At 42.1% G+C, this 22,014-nt stretch overlaps 1 protein-coding gene across 1 annotated transcript in view; it reads left to right on the top strand.

The window, feature by feature from the left end:
• The first annotated feature begins 800 nt into the window (after nt 1-800).
• LOC115549066 (disks large-associated protein 1) overlaps nt 801-22,014 on the top strand; it is a 97,753-nt gene continuing 76,539 nt past the window's right edge. The window contains exon 1 of the mRNA XM_030364062.1: nt 801-941. The gene's annotated coding sequence lies outside the window, so the exon portion shown is untranslated. The remainder of the gene's footprint in view (nt 942-22,014) is intronic.

Here is a 22,014-nt window from a genome sequence, read left to right as displayed (position 1 = left end):
CTACTAGCGCTCTTCCCTAGAGACAGCAGCTTGGTATATCTGGACGATATCGTGGCTGAGGACTGACTCAGGATCCATCCAGAGATGTACCTTCTGAACGGCGGAACTCCTTTCTGAGGTGAGGGAAGGAGCTGTGGCCACAGAGGATGGTCGGGTGTCTGCAGTTGGAGGCTAGCCGGAGTCCTGCAGCCCCCCAGCAGCTTTTCGGTTGGCCTACTATAGGAAGTGTGCATTGGGATTTGCTGTGGTATTGGCAATTATTGCCTTATAAGCATACACCTCATATTGATGGCCTTGATGCTTTTGAAAATCAACTGACACTTTGACATCCATTTTTTCAAAGTTTCAGTCTTAGGAAGAAGAGCGATTCAACGTGATTAATCACAGAAAATTTTGTGATTAATTTGTTTTTTTATCGAATGACAGCCCATTACCTGTATGCAAGTATATATACACATACATGTGTATACACATGTATATACACACATACCTATATACCTTAACATACATATAAACATATATATACACACATACACACATATATACTGTCTATACACATATACACATATATATACTAACACATACATAAATTCTGACCAAGGCTTTTGCCTCACATAGTAACATATTGAGGTAGAATACTCTTACTTGGTGTTCATTTTTATTGATATAATAATACTAAATGTAAAGCTTTATAATCAGGAGACGGTACCCCGTCCTGGCCCTCCCACGTTGTGTACCCGGTAAAGGACCATATATATCATCATGTGTATATATAGCATTCTGCTGCAGAGCAGGTGCCCGCCGCCCACACACACACATCTCCTCATCCTAACCAGCCCTTCACAGCGCACATCGCTTCGCTTCCAGACATGATCTTAGATGTACAGTTCGCGACAGGAATTACAGTCAGCTCTCTAAAATGATTTAGCGAGTTTGTTGAGGTAAGCTCTTTTCATTAATCGGCGCTCTGGGTTTATACATATTTATATATATATATATTTGGGCTGTTGATCGGAGGGTTAAACTGTGTCTCCGTCAGAGACCCACTGGTGGTTGAACACCCACTCTCTGTCAGGAAACGACTCGTTTCTTCACAGCATTATGTGGTTCTTTGTCGCAACAGAAATTATCTTAGACATCGAGATGGATCGAGGGAGAAAAGGAAAATCGTGATTGATACTGAAATGTTCATATCGTATCCATTGATCAGCAGCCGAGGTTTACTTTCTAGTCGATGTATCGGACGTGGGCTGATCGATCTCTTTCTGAGGCAGCGATGTCATTCGCTTATAGCCTAAAGTCATTTATTCTGTGAGTGAGAGCATTATAGCAATATAATCAGTTGTCCGCGGAGGTTCGGGGAGTGATTAGTGCGAACTGCCATGCCAGGGAACTGTGTCCACTGTAGGCGTCATGAACATCTCGGTCCTCCTCGCCGAGGCGCAACATCACACATGAGGCTCAGAGGCGCAACATCACACATGATGAGGCTCAGAGTCTCAACATCATACAGGATGAGGCTCAGAGGCTGAACATCCCACAGGATGAGGCTGAACATCACACAGGATGAGGCTGAACATCACATATGATGATGAGGCTCAACATCACACGTGATGAGGCTCAGAGGCTCAACATCACAAATGAGGAGGCTCAGAGGCTCATCATCACACATGATGAGGCTGAACATCACACATGATGAGGCTCAGAGGCTCAACAACACACATGATGAGGCTGAACATCACACATGATGATGAGGCTCAACGTCACACATGATGAGGCTCATAGGCTCAACTACACACATTATGATGAGGCTCAGTTCTACCAGCAGATTGACCCAGCAATTGTTAGAGCTTTTCTCTTGGTTCTATGAACATCCTTACTGTACCGAAAGCGATATATTGTTGTTTCTTTTTCTTCTGACAAATGAACTTATTGTAAGTCGCTTTGGATAAAAGCGTTTGCTAAATGCCCTAAATGTAAATGTAATATTAACAGTGGTTGTTATGCATGTTCGGTGCCAAAAGTTAAGATTGTTCAATCTCTGGTCTCATCTTTCTTGCAATTGTCTTGTTTCTCTCTCCCCCTGAATGTTCATTTCAGTTATCTTTGTTATCCTGAAATGACGTCAACGCAATCGAAAACAAATCTTATGGACACATGAATATTATAAATATGCTACTTTTTTGCTTCTGTTCTTAGTTGGTCGAAGATGTTGTTGCATGATGAAGTATAAATGCATTGGTGACAAAAGCGCAGCGGCCTAGAAATAAGTTCATAACAAAGGGAAACTTTCATGCCAATATTTGTTTGAGATTTGGCATTTAGCGATCAATCTTAACGCCCCGTGAAAGAAAATCGGACTACATTTGCTGGACTGCTGTAGTTAAGAATCCTTAAAACCACAATTTCTTACATCATGGTTCATTCATTTTAAGTGTCCCCCCCCTTTCAAAAATGACCTTTAATGAAGGGTAAAGGGTATTGGTTAGGGGTGTGCATCTCTCCTTTATAGGACGATCCGATCTGTACCTAAATACAAGCGCTACGATACGATTCAGGGACGATACATTTTAATATAGAACGATTCAATCTTCTAACGATCTTGTGCGATTTGATCAGATATGATTCAATCTGATAGATACAGTTAATCATTGTTTAATGTTAACGCATACATTTTCTATTAATTAAAATAAGCCTTCTTCTTTTTCTACTTTCAAATAGATAGCCTATGCTATAGGGACGATGTAAACTTAGGTTTTCATATTTGGTCTTTATGGCATGGGGAAAAATTGGAAGACAAATGTATCAATTTAGAACTATATTTATTCTATTTAGTCTACGTATTTGTTTATTTATAGACTTTATCGCTACCCTACTCAATTTACAAATAGCGAGGCTTTCTTTCTTCTTATAAAACCCACATCACTTCCACACGTTTGATTTCAGATTAGCTGGTTCACTGAGAATCGTTTCACCGTTTTCGCACATTTTGTATTGTTCTATTTTTAATAGAACAACTCCGGAATGTTGTTCCCTGCTCACGAGACGTAGAGACATGCTCGCAAACATACACAAACACACACACTGATCCTCCAGCGTCCTAAAATCCAATTTTTCAGATCCATATGGAATCGGAATGAAAACTGTTGACAATGCTTTCTTGATATCAGGCTAAAGCTTCACTCAACCAAATCGCAACGTTTAAATCGGTGCATTGACAGATTTTTGGTCATTTTAAATCGATTCAGGGGCCCAGGTATCGATGTAGTCGCATCTGTGTTAATCCAACCGGTAACTGATTCGTATCGGTGAATTTTTACATCCCGTTATAAGGTAATTGTGAGAATAGAACAGATACAATTAACACAGTATCATTCTGGAGGAATCAATTTGCCTCCTTGCATGCCCTCCAGTAAAATTACATATTTGGTTTGATGGGTTGCATGTGCCGGCATTCACAAATGCAGCCATAGATCATCGGCATATATATATATATATATATATATCTTAAACGCTCCATGTAGAATTCAAGTATCGCACATTTCATTGAGGCCCTTTAAGGGGAATTGATTTTCTGTCTCTGATTAGAACTGTCACTCTATGGTGGGTTGTTTACCTTGGCGCTGAGGCACTTTCTGCCATTACAGCAAGTTGCGTGTAATGCATGTAATGACAGATGTTAGTCAAGTATTTATGTAGGTTTGTGCTTGTTCGCTACGGCAATGTACCCTGGTGACCCTTGTAAATCTGGCCTGGTCATTGTTTCTCTGCAAGTGAGTTTTGTTAGATATGATGCTAATTAGTTTCGCTACTAGCTATGCTGGCTATGAGCCCATTGATCTGTGTACCATTAGAGTAGTGAACTAAACTCTCTTATACAGTCACACTGTCCATAACTTTTGAGATTGTATTCTAAGCCCCTCTCATAGTCAGGCTATCTAGATAGCTAGCTTAATAATGTATTCAGCTCCTAATACAGGAACATTCATATATAAGTGATATGGCGTATGTGTGTGCATGTTGAAAAGTAAATTGCTTGCATGTCATTACTGTTCATCAATATATACATTTAGGTATCATTTTCCCCCTTAGAACCACATCCTTCCTCCAAGAAATGTTCCTAAACCGATGCTAGTCTCTGTGTTCTCAGAGTCACGCCCCAATAGCGTTTGCCAGCTCCATTCCGCACATCTGCAGATGTTATCCATTTAAATTCTCTTTTCTACAAATGTGTCTTGGATATTAGTTAGCTTATATACCAACAGAACAGGCAGACTCTCTAAACGAACTAAACTAACTACGTAGCCTACACAATACGCTACCCGTTCCACACTCATTGGCAAAACGGTGCTGTTTGTTTGTGTTACATGCATACAGGTGCATCTCAATGAATTAGAATATTGTGGAAAGATTAATGAATTTCAATAATTCAATTTAAAAAGTCAAACTCATATTATATACATATATATATATATTCCACCAGCAGTGAAATATGCCAAGCCTGTATTTGTATTTGTCTTAATGATTATGGCTTACAGGTCACGAAACCCAAAAATCTGTTGCTCAGAAGATTACATAGGACCTATAAGAAAGATTTTCAATCAGTGGTACAAACGTGATGGCCCAAAAAGGTGACATTCTTCTGCCAGAAAAGGAAAAAAATGAGCACTGCACGGCGCCCACGCCCCCTTCCTATGATTCATGCCACATTTCTCTAAACAAACTCTGTTTAAGTGACTCATAAAATCCTGTCTGTGTTGCTCAGACCTACTATATGAAGCAGTGCTAAAAATAAGAAAAACTCAGTCGTATCTATTGGAATTCTTTATGTGAAATGACTAATCAAAAATAAGTGAAGTACAATAGTCACCCCCTAATCACCCCAAACTCCAGTCCACCTCAACAGAGCACATTACTAGGTATTATTTGCCTTTGCCTGGACCTGTGCTTTTTTTCCTCTTTTGAGCAGCTATGTACCTCACTTATGCTTTCCTGTTCTCCTACACAGCCGTTCCCTGCTTTATTATATAACAAATATATATATATTAGTATATATTAATATATGCTATATAAAAAATGATATATATTTTTTCAAGTTTAGAAAAAGAACACAGACTTGTTCAACCTTGTTCATAACAATGAGCGGTTACACTGACCAGCCCTATAGCATATATAGTATATGCTATGTTTATCACTAGGTTGTGTGGCGAATTTCACGTCCAACTTTGCTCATTATAACACGAACAGTAACACAACGATTGTACTAAAAAGTATCAATGTTTTCGTGGGCCGTAACCATGGAGATAACAAGCCCCACCCTTTCCTAAAACTCTCAATCCAAACCCCTTTTTTTTAATCTCAGTGTTCGAATTAAACCTAAAACCGTTGATCCACTGGCTCTTTAACATGACAAGCTAACCTTATCAACCGCATAATTACTTCTATAAAACAGTGATTGTGTTCTCCACGCTGCCTGGAAGTGGAGTTAGCAGGTTGCGCGCGCCATCGAGCGGCAGCATTCTATCAGCAGCAGCAGTTCAGCAGCCAGAAGGCGAAGTCATCACCCACCCTACTCTGCCTCTCCTTGGCTAGTACTCGTCATTGATAACTTGGATGAGGCGCAGACCCCCTCTCAACAATGTTTTTTTAGCACTTTAGCACTTTTTAAGTAAGATTTGCCCTTTAAACTTTAGTCCTGCTGAGGTGTTATAGAAGCCCCTCTACACTACCCCCATACATTTTCCATGGCTTTCAGATCAGGAGAGTTTTCTGGCCAATCAGCACACAGATAAAAGCACCTATAGTCATTAAACCAGGTATTGGTACTTTTGGCAGTGTGGGAAGGTGCCATACCCGGCAGGAAACATGAAATGCTCCAAAAGGTCCTGGTAGATGAGTGCGTTGGCTATTGACTTGATAAATTGGAACTCCCCACAGGACCAGGAAGCTACGGGGTCAATGCGTGCTGACCTCTACCTGATGTTCTAGATTATTTTGTTGACCATTCGGTTAGAGGAATTTATGACTGATTGTGGGCGGACACCCCAAAATAGAAACAGTTTTGGATGTGTGGATAAAGAGGACGCCGGGATCTGTGGACCGACAGTGCTTTGCAAACTACTCGGCTTTGATTGTTGCATTTTTTTAACGATAAAGTATTTTTGTCATACTTGCTCCGGACCCCTTGATTTCTTTTCCTCTCTCTTAAGTCAGTCGAAGTGATTAGATCTCGGTTAATTCCACGACAGCAGCAACCATTTTGATGCGTCTAAACATCAATGATTTGGGCCAGACTAGTTATTGATCTTTCAAAATAAAGCCCTTCAAGTCAGGGGCGCCGGCCACGTTGAAGTCAACGTAAGCTTGCAAATTTTTTGCTGTCTATCAAGCAGAGACAGCTTTTCATTGGCACAAGAAAATTCGCCCTCGGGTCGCACCAGTGTGCGCCCCAGACCATCGCTTTTCTTTTTTGTTATCACCACATGATTGGACAATTCAGCAAATCAATCAGGCTACCTCCCTCCGCAGCATTCGCGCAACAAAACTACGTATAGAGAAGAGATAGATCGCTAACTAGCAGTTGTAAGCACTTTCCACCCTTTTCAGTGGAGGAATTGGACTCCGCAAGCAATGTTATACTTAAAAGGAGCAAGTAAGTTACACATTAATTAAGTATTTTGAATGAAGCAACTGTCCCATATTTCTAACTGCATTTGAAGTAGACATTAAGACTCTCAAAAAATGGACGCTAAAGGACAATGATTTTTCTCAATTTCAGAATAACAACAATGGGTCAAATAGCAATCGCTGGTGGAATGGCCATAAAATAGTGCCGTGTTCCAATATCCATACTATCCGTACTTACTAGCCTAAGTTTAAGTACGTAGGGCAGGGATGGGCAACTTTCATGATAAAGAGGGCCACAATTCTTCATCATCACCATCAGAGGGCCATGTGACTGTGCCCTTCAACTAGACGTAAACTGAGAGAAGCTACCCATTTTTGAATTTGTTGGATATGATTTCCTGTATTCTGGTGCATTTTGGGGATGGCCACTACCTACAAAATCTCCCATAACCTATTTATGGTATGTTGATTGAACCAACATACATTCATTTTTATGTTTTCCATGCTCAGATAGCCACATGATTGGTTAGTATTTTGATCATTGCAAAGGGCTCACATACATCATCATTCAATGATGTCACAAAACTGAAAAACAGTGGCCCAACATTAAGTGCAACAACTCAATGAACTCAAACACAACAAGCATGATATTCACTTCAAGGCTGTTGTAGTAGTTGTAGTGGCGACTTAAGTGGAAATCTTTCATGACTGATATCGTTTCTAAGCAAACTAGACACATGGGTTTGCCTTTGAATTCTATGAACAGATACTCTGCTTTTCTTCTTTCTTAACCAAGTTTTCTGTAACTCTATTCTTTCTTTTTTTCTTTTTTTTTTAAAATAAAAATTATGTGCGGGCCCGCCAGTTGCCCATCCCTGTCGTAGGGCGTTCCGATTCAGATAGGGCGCAAATAAGTGTACTGAAGGGACCCGGACGGTGTACTCAAAACAGTCAAATCGCGCAGTGTGTGGCGATCATGGACATATTATAATGTACACTTGTGTGGCGATGTACACTTTTCGTACTCAACGGCAGCCATCTTAGCTACGTAGCGGAAGAGGGTGGAGCCAGGCTGAGCCAAAGTCGGCGCATTTTCCACATAGCCTGCATTAATAGAGTCATTTTGTAGTTTTTATAGTTTTTATAGCTGCTAGGCGTAAAGAGTTCATCGTTCAAAGCGGTGCCGTGTTCTTTTGGAAAAAGTCTGCCAAGTCAGGATCGCTTTAACTCACTTTATTTAGCAAAGGTTTGGACTAGCATACTATGAAGCAAAAGGAGGGGAATTGTACAAACACGCGTGGAGATACACTTAGTAGGGCATTCAAAAGGATGCTTTACCTGGAGCGTTCTAACCCTCTGGGCTATGGGTTGTAACTTTAATACTGGGCAGGCGTGGACTTAGTTATGTGCTCTGATTGGCTAAGCATGGTGCTGAACTCCCGCCTCTCTGGATGTTGTATGTGTCTCTATGCTGCTCCCTTGTGGCTATGTGTTGGCATTACAACTTGCTTTGTGGTATTGTGCTGACCCCTAGTGGCTATGTGTTGGCATTGCAATTTGTTATGTGGCCCTGAACTTCTGAGTTGAACACCTGGGCCGCTCGTATCTGTAGAATTGATACGTGAATGAATGGCTTCTTGTATGGGCCGGACGCCTCCCTAGGAGCCAGATCCCTCCTTGGGATGGGAACGAGACCTCTCTAGTCGCCAAGGACATATGTGGCCTGTTGGTATGAATGTGTGAATTACGTAACAGCGGGATGTTTATTGCGGTGGAGGAGCCGCGGCGGCAGTCGTGATCGTAATTTCCGGTTAGTGCACCACTGAGTATTCGATTTGGAACAACAATGACATCTGAAAATTAGCGCACCTAGTGAATGCGGATAGTGTGCTTCGTTTAAGTGTACTCATGGAAGTATGGATATCGGAACACGGCATAGGTCTGTATATGCAGTGTAAGGATGTCCAGGCCCTGCAAGTCAGGATGTAGGTTATGAATCTGAATGAATAGTAGGTATTAGGTAATAGGTAGTGGCCATCCCCAAAATGCACCAGAATAGATGATATCAAATCTACCAAATTCAATTCATTCATTTTTCTGAGGGGGGGGGGGGGGGGGGGGGAGACCCCCAAACCCCCAAACCCCCAAATCCCTGAATAGATAAATCTGGAGTTCACAAATCAGTATTAGGGATGCCAAAAATATTGTGAGAAAAAAAAAAAAAGTGATATTTTTCACAGTATGGTAACACCAGCCCTGGAGCTACACTGGCCACGCAGTTCTTTACTTGCTTGTTACTGTTATAGAGCTAGCGGGATAAACTTCTTAGCAGCGGTTTGAGTCCATGAGACTCACATTTTTTTGAAACGTGAGACGTCCCTGGTTCCGTTAACATTAACCTAACTAAAATGTATTTAGTTGGTTATTGTTAAGGGAGGTGTAATGCTGCCCGGCCGTCTCCTGGTCAGGTATACACCACTAGACACAGAGGACTGATACCCGGATGGCAGTTATTCATAGAGGAGGATCTTAGTATGCAGCTCCCTCGGCTGCTTTTCCGAAACCTGGTACATTGACTCAAAGCTGCTTGGGGACAATCAATAACACTACGTAAGCCTTTGTTAAAACTACTCAGCTTCCCGGGTTGGCGACCCTAACTCAGGGTCTCTGCGTTAGCGCTGATCTGGCTTCAGTCAGTCTCTGGCGCGGGCCTGTCCAGTGCAGGGAGGCAGAGCAGACGGAAACTTTTTATAGACAGGCTTGTTGAGGGTTTGGTGATAAAACAAAAACTGAAGTAGGTGCAAAATGTATGAAAACTGAGCTACGATGTTATCATTGGAACAGATACAAAAGATAACATTGTGATGCAACAGCGTATCGCCAGTGTTGAATATACCCTCAGGCCTGGCTGGTAACCTGGTAAGTCCTGGTAACCTCTGTCTGGGCAGAATCATATCCAATCATGATCACCCATATGTCTGTCAAAATTGTAACACCCACCCATAATATTTTAGCTATATCATATATTTGAGGCTTATGTATTAAATATATAAGCTCATTATCAGCTATTTTAGCTAAAGTAGCTATAGCCAGCTAACCAATTTTATGTAGTAGCCTGTTCTAAATCAGTCGTTCTTATGTTTGAAATTACAAGCTAGTCTATTATTTGGCTACAGTAGGCAAATGGTGGTGGTTAGTGAGGTTCCCTCTTCCCTGTAAAAGCGTCTAGAAAAGCGCTAGATAAATTCAATCCATTATTATTATTATTATTATTACAGTAGGCAAATAAACAGCAGTTTACTGTGTCCATGGTAAGCTTTATATTATGAATGCATTATAAGAATGTACATACCACGGTTGTAGAAAATATAGGCATTTTTTTGTTTGCTAATGTAGCCTGTGGCCAGGTATTTCTATCACACTAATAAATCAGTTAAAAGGTGTAATCATTTGATACAACACAGGCTAGATTTGTTGTTTATGATCATGGTAATGATTGCACTAAAATGAGGGAGTTCAGTTTAATACTCTAGTCTGAAAGGATACAAATAAAGCCATTAAGTAGCTTAAAGGGGACCTATTATGCTTTTAGACTTTTATGACCTATAAGCGTTGTTATAATGATTGATAGTCATGTTTAACCATACACAAAAAACGATGTCGATTTTCGGGAAACTCTTCCTCTCATTTGGGCGCTTTCAGCCTTCTCTGTCAACGCTCCGTTTCGTCCTTCTCCGCCCCCTCGCCCCCCTCCTGCCAACCCAACTCCGTTGTGATGGTTACCTTCCTTGGAGCGCTCGCGCGGGCAGATTTGACCAGGCATATGGGGGCGCGGCAGGAGTACGTCTACGTAGATGTTTCCCGGAAATGTGAGCAAGTGAATCGCAATCATTGTCCCGAGTGTTTAGCGCTCTCCACAGCCACCCCAGACTGTCAGCAGGGAATACGTCGAAATGCATGTACGTCATTATTTGACACTTTAGTATGGTTAAACATGACTATCAATCATTATAACAACGTTTATAGGTCATAAAAGTTGAAAAAGCATAAAAGGTCCCCTTAACTTCACTAAACTTAGATAGGTATGGGTAGAACAATCTAATTAGTTTCAGAATACAAATTTTTTAGGCTCTTGCAGAATAAAGTTTAATCAAATGAAATCACATTTGATTTCACTATAAACATGTATCCACATAGGAATGCAGAATCTGTATGCAACGGGACAAGATCTTGGTATTGGAAGCATCTTCTGTTCGAATTGCATATAATATTGACCAATGCTGTTTGGGTTTCAGAATTCTGCAATGCTCAGTCATCTTTTGTAATTAACTGTTGTTAGGCTTGGAGTCTGAACATCTCAGAATTGGTACGCAATGAACAATCCGCTAGGAACCATTGTAACCAACACAGAACGAAACCGAAATTCATAGCTTCCGACTTATGTTGTCTTTCTACTAGAGTAGACAATGCTGTCCGACTTAGTGCTCCCTGGTTCAGCTGATTTGTTCGTTAGACCTCTTAAGGCAGACACTTCTTGCTCATGATCTTTTACAGTTCCATGGTGCCTCTGGAGTTTCTTCCTTCTTTCGTCTTTGGAACCACAGGAGGAATCTTGAGGGGCAATCCTCATCTTTCAGAATTTCTCCTTCAATTTTGGTCGGGTCCAAATTCTCTTGGAACTTCTCACGTACCTTTCCATAGTTTGCTGTCCTCTGAGGCCTTCTGAGCCCACTCTGTTGCGTCTTACCGATTGGCCCAGATTGGCGCTGGCACTTCCTTTGTATGCTTCTTTATCATGTGCATCAACAAGGCTTTAACAACTCTGAGCGGTAGGGGTACACCTGCGGTGTGTTCTTCCAGTCCTCTGATGTTCCATTTATCTGCGCCTTCTGTCTTTTAGCCACCCCTCCCATGTCTATAATTGACCATGGAACACAGTGTTTTGCTTCTCTTGTACCTGTTCTGGTTATTAGCAGTGCGTCAGTAACGTTTCGTTCCATTCTTTTTATTTTTGCCCCATTTCTTCGTACTTCTAACCGTCTGTACATTGCTGCTTCGAAGGGCTACTGTTCACAAAAACGATTTACCTTACTTACTCCTATTGGCGGTCCATATTTCCTGGTGTAGCTAGCCTTAAAACGAATGTTACTAGTTCTGAGCATTTGCAGAGGTTACCCCCTACAGTGTTAAAATAGGGGTGTTTCCTACTTGAATTTCAAGTTGTTTGAATGTTTACCTTAAACACTTATGCTGCCTTTTTTGCGTTCCTCGGTCGAAGCAACTGGTAGCTCGACATGTACTACTACGACGTGTACTACTACTAGTAATGTAACGGTGGGGTTAGGCAGTACCCAAGTGCACAGACAGACGACAGTTGAGGACAGTTTCAAGGATTTATTCCGGTACAGGATCGGGCAGGCAGAGAGCAGACAGTAATGTCACCGACAGGTGGGCAGGGAATCATCGGTGGGTCAGCAGGCGAGGAGTCGGAAACGGGAGGGCAGATGAGCAGATCGGGAGTCAGGGACTGGAGAGCAGACAGACCGACAGGGACTCGACGTCGGGCGGGAGGTCAGGCAGGCAAAGGGTCGATAACAGGAAGTCAGGCAGGTGGATCAGGAGACGGGGACCAAGGAGCAGACAGACCGACAGGGACCGGATGGCAGGCAGGAGGTCAGACAGGCGAGGGTTCGTTATCAGGCAGAGTGGAGTAGACAAAGTCAATCGGGAGTTGCAGGAAAGCTCTGAATGAAACAAGAGACAATCTGGCAAGGACTGAGTGAAAGGAGAGGACCTGTTATAGGGGGAGAAAAGGTGAAGGTGGTTGGGTTAATTAGGGGTGATCAGGTTAGCAGGCAGGTGAATGGAAAAACCAGGGGCGGACCATGACAAGTAAAGTATAAGACAATAATGGCCTGAATAGTTTTGTCCAGAAACCAAGTTTTCAAATACGGTTGCTCACAACTCAACCAGCACATAACAAAGAGACGGACAGACGTGCCTAAAAAGCTGGCTGTAAAGAACATACTTCTAGACCTTTAATAAGAACCTGTTGGCTGTACTAGGGCTAGCTGAGGTTGCTAGGTTTGTTGGACAGTGCATCAACTAACGCACTACTGCAGTCCCATTAGGGCGGGTCCCAATTCTCTTTAAAATAATCACTAGCAATGGTGGACCCCTGGATTTCCATTGAGGAGCAGTAAGGGAGATATCATACCATGGCAGCATGTGCATCAAAGAAGCCCTGAAGGTATTAATCTGCTTGTTTGCCTCAAGTCTTTAAGAGTAAGTTCAGTTTTCCGTACATATCGTACAAATGGCAGGAACTTTAAACATCGTTTTTCTGCAATCTTGGCAAATCGATCAACAAACTTGTTCCAAAAACAGCGGAGACCACTAACTCTCCTCTATCGGTCGGAAGGACCGATAGACCGATTGTGCATTTATGTAACCAAAGCTTGGTGCACGGATGCAGCTCATATCCCCCAGATGCTGATGCTGGCAATGAAAATCCTGCACACTGCCCTTAACAAACAACAGACTCCTAATCCCAAGGCGGGTACCTTCAATCACTCCAACATAATAGACTGTGCTCCCCAAATTCAACAAACATGTCTCCTGTCCCACTAGAGGAGACAGGATATTGGACCATTTCCACACCAATATGGCTGATACATTTAAAGCCGTCCTCCTCACCCACCTCTCATTATTCCTGCTGCTCAAGTACTCACCACTCAGACGTATAAAGTCTACAGGGAGCAGACTCTGTACTTCGGCAGCATTTTGAACACACTGATCCGAGTGTGTTTGCCACTCAGGCCAAACTCAACTCCCACACAGACATTGGCTAATACGCCTCCTCCGTTCTGAACTGTATCACTTTCAACATCAACAGGGTCTCCAACCTCAAACAAATGACTACATTCCCTAATCAGAAGCCATGGATGAACAGAGTGGTCAGAGTCCCACTGAAGACACAACATCGCCTTCAGATCGATGCTCAGCCCTATGGTTCATCCAGTGCTAACCTAAAAAGTGGCATCCAAAAAGGTAAAGGATAGCTACAAGCTAAGGATTGAGGAGCACTTAAAGAAGAACTCTGACCCAAGGCGCATGTGGCAAGGCATCCAGACCACAAACCCATGTACAGTTGACTGAGGCCAGGACTGACATATCAACCCATCACTAGCCCACCAGCTGCATGCTTTAAAACTGCCAAAACACTCCCCAGCAGCAAGCCTTATTGACTTTGCCCAGTTACACTCGCCCCCATCATCATGAAGTGCGTCGGTTGGCTTGGCCTAGCTCACTTCAAAACCTGTTTACAACCCACACTAGATCCCCTCCAATTCGCATACCACCAGGACAGGAGTATGGGAGATGCCATCTCCATGATACTGCACTCTGCCCACTTTAATTTTTATATCATTACCAAAAAGGTTGATTCCCCACCAGCATCTCCTGACTTCCTTTTTCACTATTCCTTTGAAATGTACACAACTCTTCTCAGCGAGAGAGCAAGAGACTGCAAGGTGGATTTTGTCACTGATGGTCAAAACACAAACCGATCCCAACAAATTAAATAAAATGCATACTGCACTTATAGCAACATTATAATCTAATTCAAAGTTGTTACAGAGAGTACCGAATCACGTTGTACTCTCTGAGTACATTGTTACAGAGAGTACAGACTCACGACTCACATTGTATTCTCTGATTACGTTGTTATAAAGTACCGACTCACGTTGTAGTCTCTGAGTATGTTGTCATAGAGAGTACCGAAAGACGTTGTACTCTCTTCTTACATTGTTAAAGAGCGTACAGACTCACGTTGTACTCTGAGTATGTTGTAGGAGAGAGTACAGACTCACGACTCACGTTGCACTCTATGAGCATGTTGTTATAGAGTACCGACTCACGTTTTACTGTGCAACATTCTCGGCAGTTAGACTTTTCTGAGCTTCGGTCGTTTGAGAATAATGTCTTTCAGTTCACATTCCTCGTCTATTAAATGTGCAGTGACTTTTCTCCACTATTTATTTTTCTTATGTTCTCTACAGTGGTATCGTATAGTTTCACAACTCTGTGGGGGATGGTGGCGCAGCTAGGAACTGTGTGCCTTGGCTCAAGCTCGTGGACAAAATCTTTGAATCCAGACCCTTGCGAGACGTTAATAGGAAACATTTCTTTGCAGATAAACTGTAATCGCATTATGGTGGGCGGCTGGTAAGTCCTTTGATTAGGAACTTTCCAAACAATTTCTCTGCCGGTTTTTACTGCTGTCACATTTGTTTCACATCATACTGCTTGGATGTATCACAATAATACACTCTGGGCCTAGCTTTACCAAGTGCTTCCTCCACTCACTTGTTTGCAATATTGAGAGAAACAACAATGAGCTCAGTGGACACCCGCTGCTTCAGTTCTCTATGTAACATATTATCTAGGACAACATCTTTGAACTAGTCAAAAAGAACCCTTCCGAGTTTGGAACATCCCCACCAAGTGTTTTACATATGAATACATCCATTTAGGACTTTAATGCAGAAGAATTGTCTCGTGATCGTTCTCTTGTGCTCTGGTCCCACTGAAGAACTAACTAACTGGGAGGATTGGTGCAAACACTTTCTCTGGTGTATTTCCTGTTGGGTATACAAGGGTCAATTTCAGATTCACACCCCCCTCTATGTAGTCATACAAAAACAATTATTGTTCAGCCAGCGGCCTATGTCAGACCTTCAAACACCTGTGAGGCGCTTCTAACTATTCTATGTATTTCCAGTCAGAAAATCAACAGAGATTTCCATTGAATCTCTGGCATTTCCGCTCCAGAGGAACATGAACGAGTGGTCCTCTTTGTTGAGGATGGTAATACTGAAGTGATGGGCGGCATGGGCTCTGCAGAAGAGCCCGCTGTTGGTGAGGTCCAAACTTGTCCATGTGACTGTTAGTTGTCAGCCTTAAGCTGACCTAGCTGCCACATCAGAGCCTTCAGTTCCTCCATGCCTTCAGACATGTTTCCTACATTTGGTGCTGGTTTCAAGTGTCCAAGAAATACTCCCAAAATAAAAACAATACGCACATGGTGTAATAACTATGCTATAGCTGTTTCACAACCATTTTGTGCTAACTATATAATGACACTCCACAACTAGTTATAACAAGTGGTAAAATATTTCACTGGGGGAACCATACTTGGGTGGGGAGGGTGGGGTCTGGGAGGTACAACAATAAGATAATCACCAAAGATGTTCTTAAACTCACATATTTTTCATTAATAAAGTACATTTCATGCATTGCACAATATTGTAGGATATTCTCATCTGTTAAAATCAAAAGCAGAAAGCTTTACTTTTTTTCTTTCTTCTCATTACCATGAGAGCTGCAACCAAAGTTTCTTTAAATTTAAATAAGATTGCAGAGATCTACCTATTATTTCCTCTTGATTTTCTTGATGACCCAGCCTATTCAGATTCCAAAAACATGTTCTACTACTCTTTGCTCTGCCTCTCTCATGCCGCCCTCAGTTGTCCTCTCCACTGCATTGTTTCAACACCTCTCTTCTCGGCTGCATTCTGTCTCCTCAGTTCTCCTTCCCACTCTGTGGCAGACAAGGGAATAATAGTGAGTAAATAATCATGTAGGCTATTTATCGATTAAACCATTCGCCTGTATTGGAATTCTGATATTAACAGAAAATGAATTCATATTTACATGGAGTTGTTGAAACGGCATCCTGTCGCCTGTCCTCAGAATCTAAGATTGGAGATGAAAAGCACACTGCACTGAATTGTTTGGTGTTGAACTGACCTCAAACTGTAGAAGAGAACACAGATACAGAATATCTATAGTTTGGCTTGCTTTGCAATAATTATAAATAAATTAAATCACGTAACTATGACTGGCTTAAAGGTAGGGGAAACAGTTGATAGGACCTTTGTATCATATGAAACAGTGACAATGTGATTAGCATTGCATAATATTGTTGAAGTATGTTAAGGCCAATGCTCAGCTTTAATTAAATAAACGCACACTGTTCCATTTTATCACAATGCTCTGCTCGCTGTATGGCTCTCCAAACATCTGTTAAAGTGACTGGAAGCTATTCACAAACCCAATACTAAGGTTGGGAGGGTCATATAAAGGAACTATTCAAGTGAAGTCATGATAGTATGATTATTGTAGAGGACATTTTTATTATTATAGGACCAATATTAGATAAACGATTGTGATTGGCCCAACTAAGGCCAGGTCTGCTCAAAATCTGACATGGTTGGGGAGGCAACACAGAACATAGACATGGTTGGGGAGGTAACACAGAACATAGACATGGTTGGGTAGCAACAAAGAACATAGACATGGTTGGGTAACATAGAACATAGGCAACATAGAACAGACGTATTGGGGCCAACAAATGGTTCATAACAATTGCATGAAGGGGGAGAAGGGAAACTATGGGACTAATTCATTAATTCAGTCATTCATTAAATGCTCTATGTATCTATATATCGATCTCTAAATATAGAGATCTTTATATATATCCATTATCTCAATTTTGGGGTTATCTAAATTGAGATTCTAGATCCTTTGACTATATAGATATATAGTCAAAGGATCTAGCATATAGTCAAAGGATCCAGTAATCCTATAAAAATTCTCCATGGTCACAAACGGGGCCAACTTCAACAGACCAGAGAGAGAGAGACAGAGAGAGAGAGAGTCTAACCAAACTGGCTTTCAGATATGTAACAGGCCTCCCCCCTCCCCACTGGGAAATTATGAGGTGATTGGTGGAAAAAGATGAGCTGGTTGGTAGAGGCAGGAGGATGAATAGGTGGTTAATTGACTTGCACCTGCACATGACAACAGAGGGAAACAAGACAGCAACATATACATAAAAAAATTTGCCAGTGCATTTGTCCACACAGAAGCCCTTATGTTCACTGTTCGCTTTTCTTCACCTTTGTGTTGTTATGATAAAGGGCTTATTCAAAGCAATTCAACATTTCAGTTTTTTCATGAGCAGTGAAAGAATCCTTCAAATACAGGCCCGCAAATCAGTGCTACTTAAAGTTGCAATGTATAACATTTACACAAAATCTTTGGTTAAAATTACCTGAACATATCTTTAGTTAATGCTAATCCATAGGGTTATCAATAAAATCACATTCTATAACTGAAATATTACTATATGCCAGGCTTGGAATTTCGTAATTTTAGGGGCAAATTTCTAAAATTTCTAAAAGTATTACTGTGTTTTTAATGAACAGTGTAGAATTTAGAGCCCGACCGATATAGAATTTTTAAGGCCGATACCGATACGAATATTTAGTGATTTAAAAATCCGATATGCCGATATATCGGCCGATATATATATATATATATATATATATATGTATAAAAAAAAAAATCCAGAAACGCGCAACAAAACAAACACATTTCCCTAACATTGGTTATTTGTAGTTTAAATCCTTTTCACTCTCAGCTAACACGTAACAACAGCAAAACTGGACATGGTAGTCATGAATTAAGTCATGCTTATCGACTTTAGAGAATTGATGCGGGGATGTTCTTTTAATTGTTATTCAAGCAATGTATGTCTCATGACAGTTGCCAACTTACCATGAACACACTTGCACACATGAACAACACCGATGATCTCCGTCGATCTCCATCATTCACTCTGCCTAACGCCCCGTGCCCACTACCTCCTTCAGTCAACGGAGGTGGGAAGGTGTTGCTGACTGATGGGGGAGTAGTCTTTGCAGAGGCATCCGTCAGCCAATCAAATCGCTTCGCCAGGTTCTTCACGCTACTTCCTGCTTGTTGCGATGCAAGATGACCCGCTTTCCCGCTTTCCAGTATCGTCAGAGCCCGAGTCGCGTCACAGTGCTTAAATTTGCAGACGCGATCTGATTGGATGACGGATCCGTCGCTGCCGAAAAAGTTGAACATTTTTCAACTTCTTGACTGAGCCGAAGGCTCCAACGGAACGGACGGATCCACAATGCATTGTGCGTCCGTCCCCATTAAAGTCAATGGGGATCACGCAACGGACGGAGGTAGTGGGCACGGGGCGTAACTCTGGCTGAATCAGCGGGTTTGGGCGTTAGAGCGCCCTCTGGTGGACCATTTATTTTATTTTTTTTTTTAATATTCATTTATCGGCCATTATAAATGCCGATACCGAATAGTTTGAAAAATGCCTAATATCGGCCGATAATATCGGCCTGCCGATATATCGGTCGGGCTCTAGAATTTATATCAAAACTATAGTTTTGTTAATTTGTAAAAATGTTTAGAAAAGGTCACATAGTGTGGGACCTGCTTCAAGACTCTGCCACAACCGAGGGGATCAAGAGTGGTTCTTATCGATACTACACTGTGTATTACATTGTGTATTCAGCACCAGGGCCGGCTTGATGGGCATCAAGGCCAGACAGACGGTCGTGGCCGCCGGTGAAATTCCTGTCCTGCTATATACTACTGTATATATACTTTAGAAATTAAAAATTCCCACTCACTCCAACCAACCAGCAAAGCTATGCTAATTGGTGTCACCCTGATGCCAAGCATCGGGGCCAGAACAGGGTTATTGAATATTTCTTATGAAAGTCTCCCGCCTAATAACGGTTGCGGCTGAATCGTAGACATTTCTACTTTCACAGTGTTCCTTGGATCCTTCAGGTTTTCCTACGTACCTTGCTCTGCCGTTCCCTAAAGAGCAGCCAGTCAGCATCAGCACTGAGTCCCTTGCTTTAGCCGAGTCCAGATTGAATGTATAAAATCATGGCTCGTCACTTACTTTTTTCCCCAAGAAGTACATGTGTTCCTAAGGAGGAGCACATGTTTTAGGGCTTTAGAGAACTTTGAAAACTCAATGAAAATGGATCAATATACAACAGCTATGGGCCCGTGCCTCGAATGCCTGCTTCCTTTTTCTCACATTTTTACAGCCCCTTCGTTGTGTTGTGACATTTTCATCTCCATTGCTTTCCTTGGGCCTCTCACTGCTACTTTTGCATTAGTTTAGAATGTGAACGCGCTTCTACTAACTTGGATGTGATTGGCCAGTTAGCCTGAACCCCCGAACATGCAAGCAGCATAATCTCACCCCTAATATCACTCTAAAGACTGACTCTGCCCCGAACCTTGTCCTCAACTATTTCCAGTGGAGTGCACCCCCGTACCTACATCACTAGGACCATGTGAGGTGTAACAGTAGGATTGTTTTATTTAAGTACTGTCGTACGGGGGACTGATTTAGAGGTTGCACCGCGCTCGCGGACCAGTTCAGATAACGTTACTAAGGCAGAGAATTGAGAGATGATGACGGCACTCATGCAATAAAGTTTAAGTAAGCAAGACTGCTTTAAATGTCCATTATAGTCCAGATAAAGACAGAACATAATGAAACGTGGTGGCAGTGGAATGCACGTCAAAAATTATCTGAATTATCTAGGAAAAGTGAAACTTTAGCTAGCTAGCAGCAGGCTAACGTTAGCCTTACAGAAGCCGGCAAGACAACTACCTGCAATTGCGTCCGAAAAAACAGCTAACTGAGTCATTGAAAAGTCGGAAGGAGGAGTTAACACTGTACATGGACCTTACCATGCCAGACGCCGAAGAGACCACAAAATTCAAGCTATGCAACTATCTCATCTGAGAAAAAGGCGGAGAACTTTAGACAACTTTGTTGAGTGCTAGCCCTTCAGTGAGGACCACAGTGAGTTTAATGACCCAGCAGTTTGATGAACACTGCAACCCAAAGGTAAACGAGACTGTGGAAAGGTACCGATTCTTCACAAGGGACCAAGGATCGGATGAAAACGTGGAAAGCTATTTAACAGACTTGAAAATGCTTGCTAGTAGTTGCAATTTTGGGGACATTAGAGATTCATTGATTAGAGATCGACTTGTGTGTGGTACAAATAGCTCAGCACGGAGAGAGAGATTAGTTAGGGAAGAGAAGCTGACTCTTGATACATGCCTGCACATTTGTAGAGCTACAGAGCTGTCAAGGAAGTATAGCAGAACAATTCAAGGACAGTGGAGGAGGTACATGCACTGAAACAGGCAGAAGAGAGACAAAAAGACAATGAGATACTGTGCATGTTTTGTGGTAGAACACACGAGAGGAATAAGAAAAAAGTGTAAGAAGTGTGGAAAGGAAAATCATTTTGCAGTTCAGTGCAGAAATTAAGAAAGTGCATGCAGTTACAGAGCACACTAGTGACAGTGAGTCTTATGAGGATGTCAACTGTATAACTGAAGTAAATAGAGAGGATGAAACTGTAAACCAGGTCAAAAGCCAAGCATGGCACGCTGTCGACAGAAGACGCACTGCACACGTGATTAACGCATAGAGGGAAGGACAGCTCAAGCACTGGAGAAGATGACCCATCTTCAGCTTGAAGTCAAGAGAGAGAGATGATTCATGTTTGTGTTTTCCCCGGCTGCGGAAAACAAATGAAAAGTTACACCCCAGAAACTTTCCATAGACTTCCATCGCGGTACAATGACCGATCTCTTGTAGACCAGTGGCTGATTGTTTTGAATATGGACATTGAGACGCCAATCGAGATGCTGATGCAGAAGGATCACCGTGTCTGCAGTGCTCATTTCGATAAGGACAACTTCATCAATTCCTAAAAGAGCTGCTGACCAAAAGAACCCAAAGAAAGTGTAATTGAAGAAGAATTATATTCCACGAGTGCAGCAAGTGGCTATGGATAGACTTGAGATAAAGTGGTTTGCTTATTTGTCGAGTTATATATGATTGTTCACAATTGATCGATTTTCAATGAAAAGGATAACAAAGACCCTGGGTTCAATTTTCGCCGGAACTACACTTTAAGGTCAGAAACCCCAGAAACAACAGGCTGTACAGAGTAGAGTTTCAAGTGGTTGACCAGAGTAGCAGAATCCCTTTACCGGGCAGAAAAGCCAACGAGGCAATGAAGTTGATAAAAGTACAATTCGAGAACATTCTGGCTGTAGACCGCATAATGAAGAAAGAGCCGAGCCCAGTGGCAAAGGGAGAAAGTGGCAAACACATGACCATGGACAAAATAAATGAAGAGTTTGAGGATGTGTTCACCGGAGATGGCTACATGGGGGGTGAATATAGAATAGAGATAGATGACAGAGTACCGCCAGTGAAACTGCAGCTATGATGACACCTCTACAAGTAGAACTCAAAGATCTAGAGAGAAGAGGGATGATCAGACCAGTGGAACGCAGCACTCACTGGATCAGTAGCATGGTCGCAGTGAGGAAACCTAATGGGGAGCTGAGGATCTGTATAGACCCAAATCCTCTGAATCGTGCACTAAAAATGAGTCACTATTCCACTCCAAACTATAGATAACATCCTGCTGGAGATGA

This window comes from Gadus morhua, chromosome 8 (assembly GCF_902167405.1).
Source record: "Gadus morhua chromosome 8, gadMor3.0, whole genome shotgun sequence".
NCBI lineage: Eukaryota > Metazoa > Chordata > Actinopteri > Gadiformes > Gadidae > Gadus > Gadus morhua.
The sequence above is the reverse complement of the archived record's forward strand: the minus strand, read 5'-3'. Positions and strand labels throughout refer to the sequence as shown.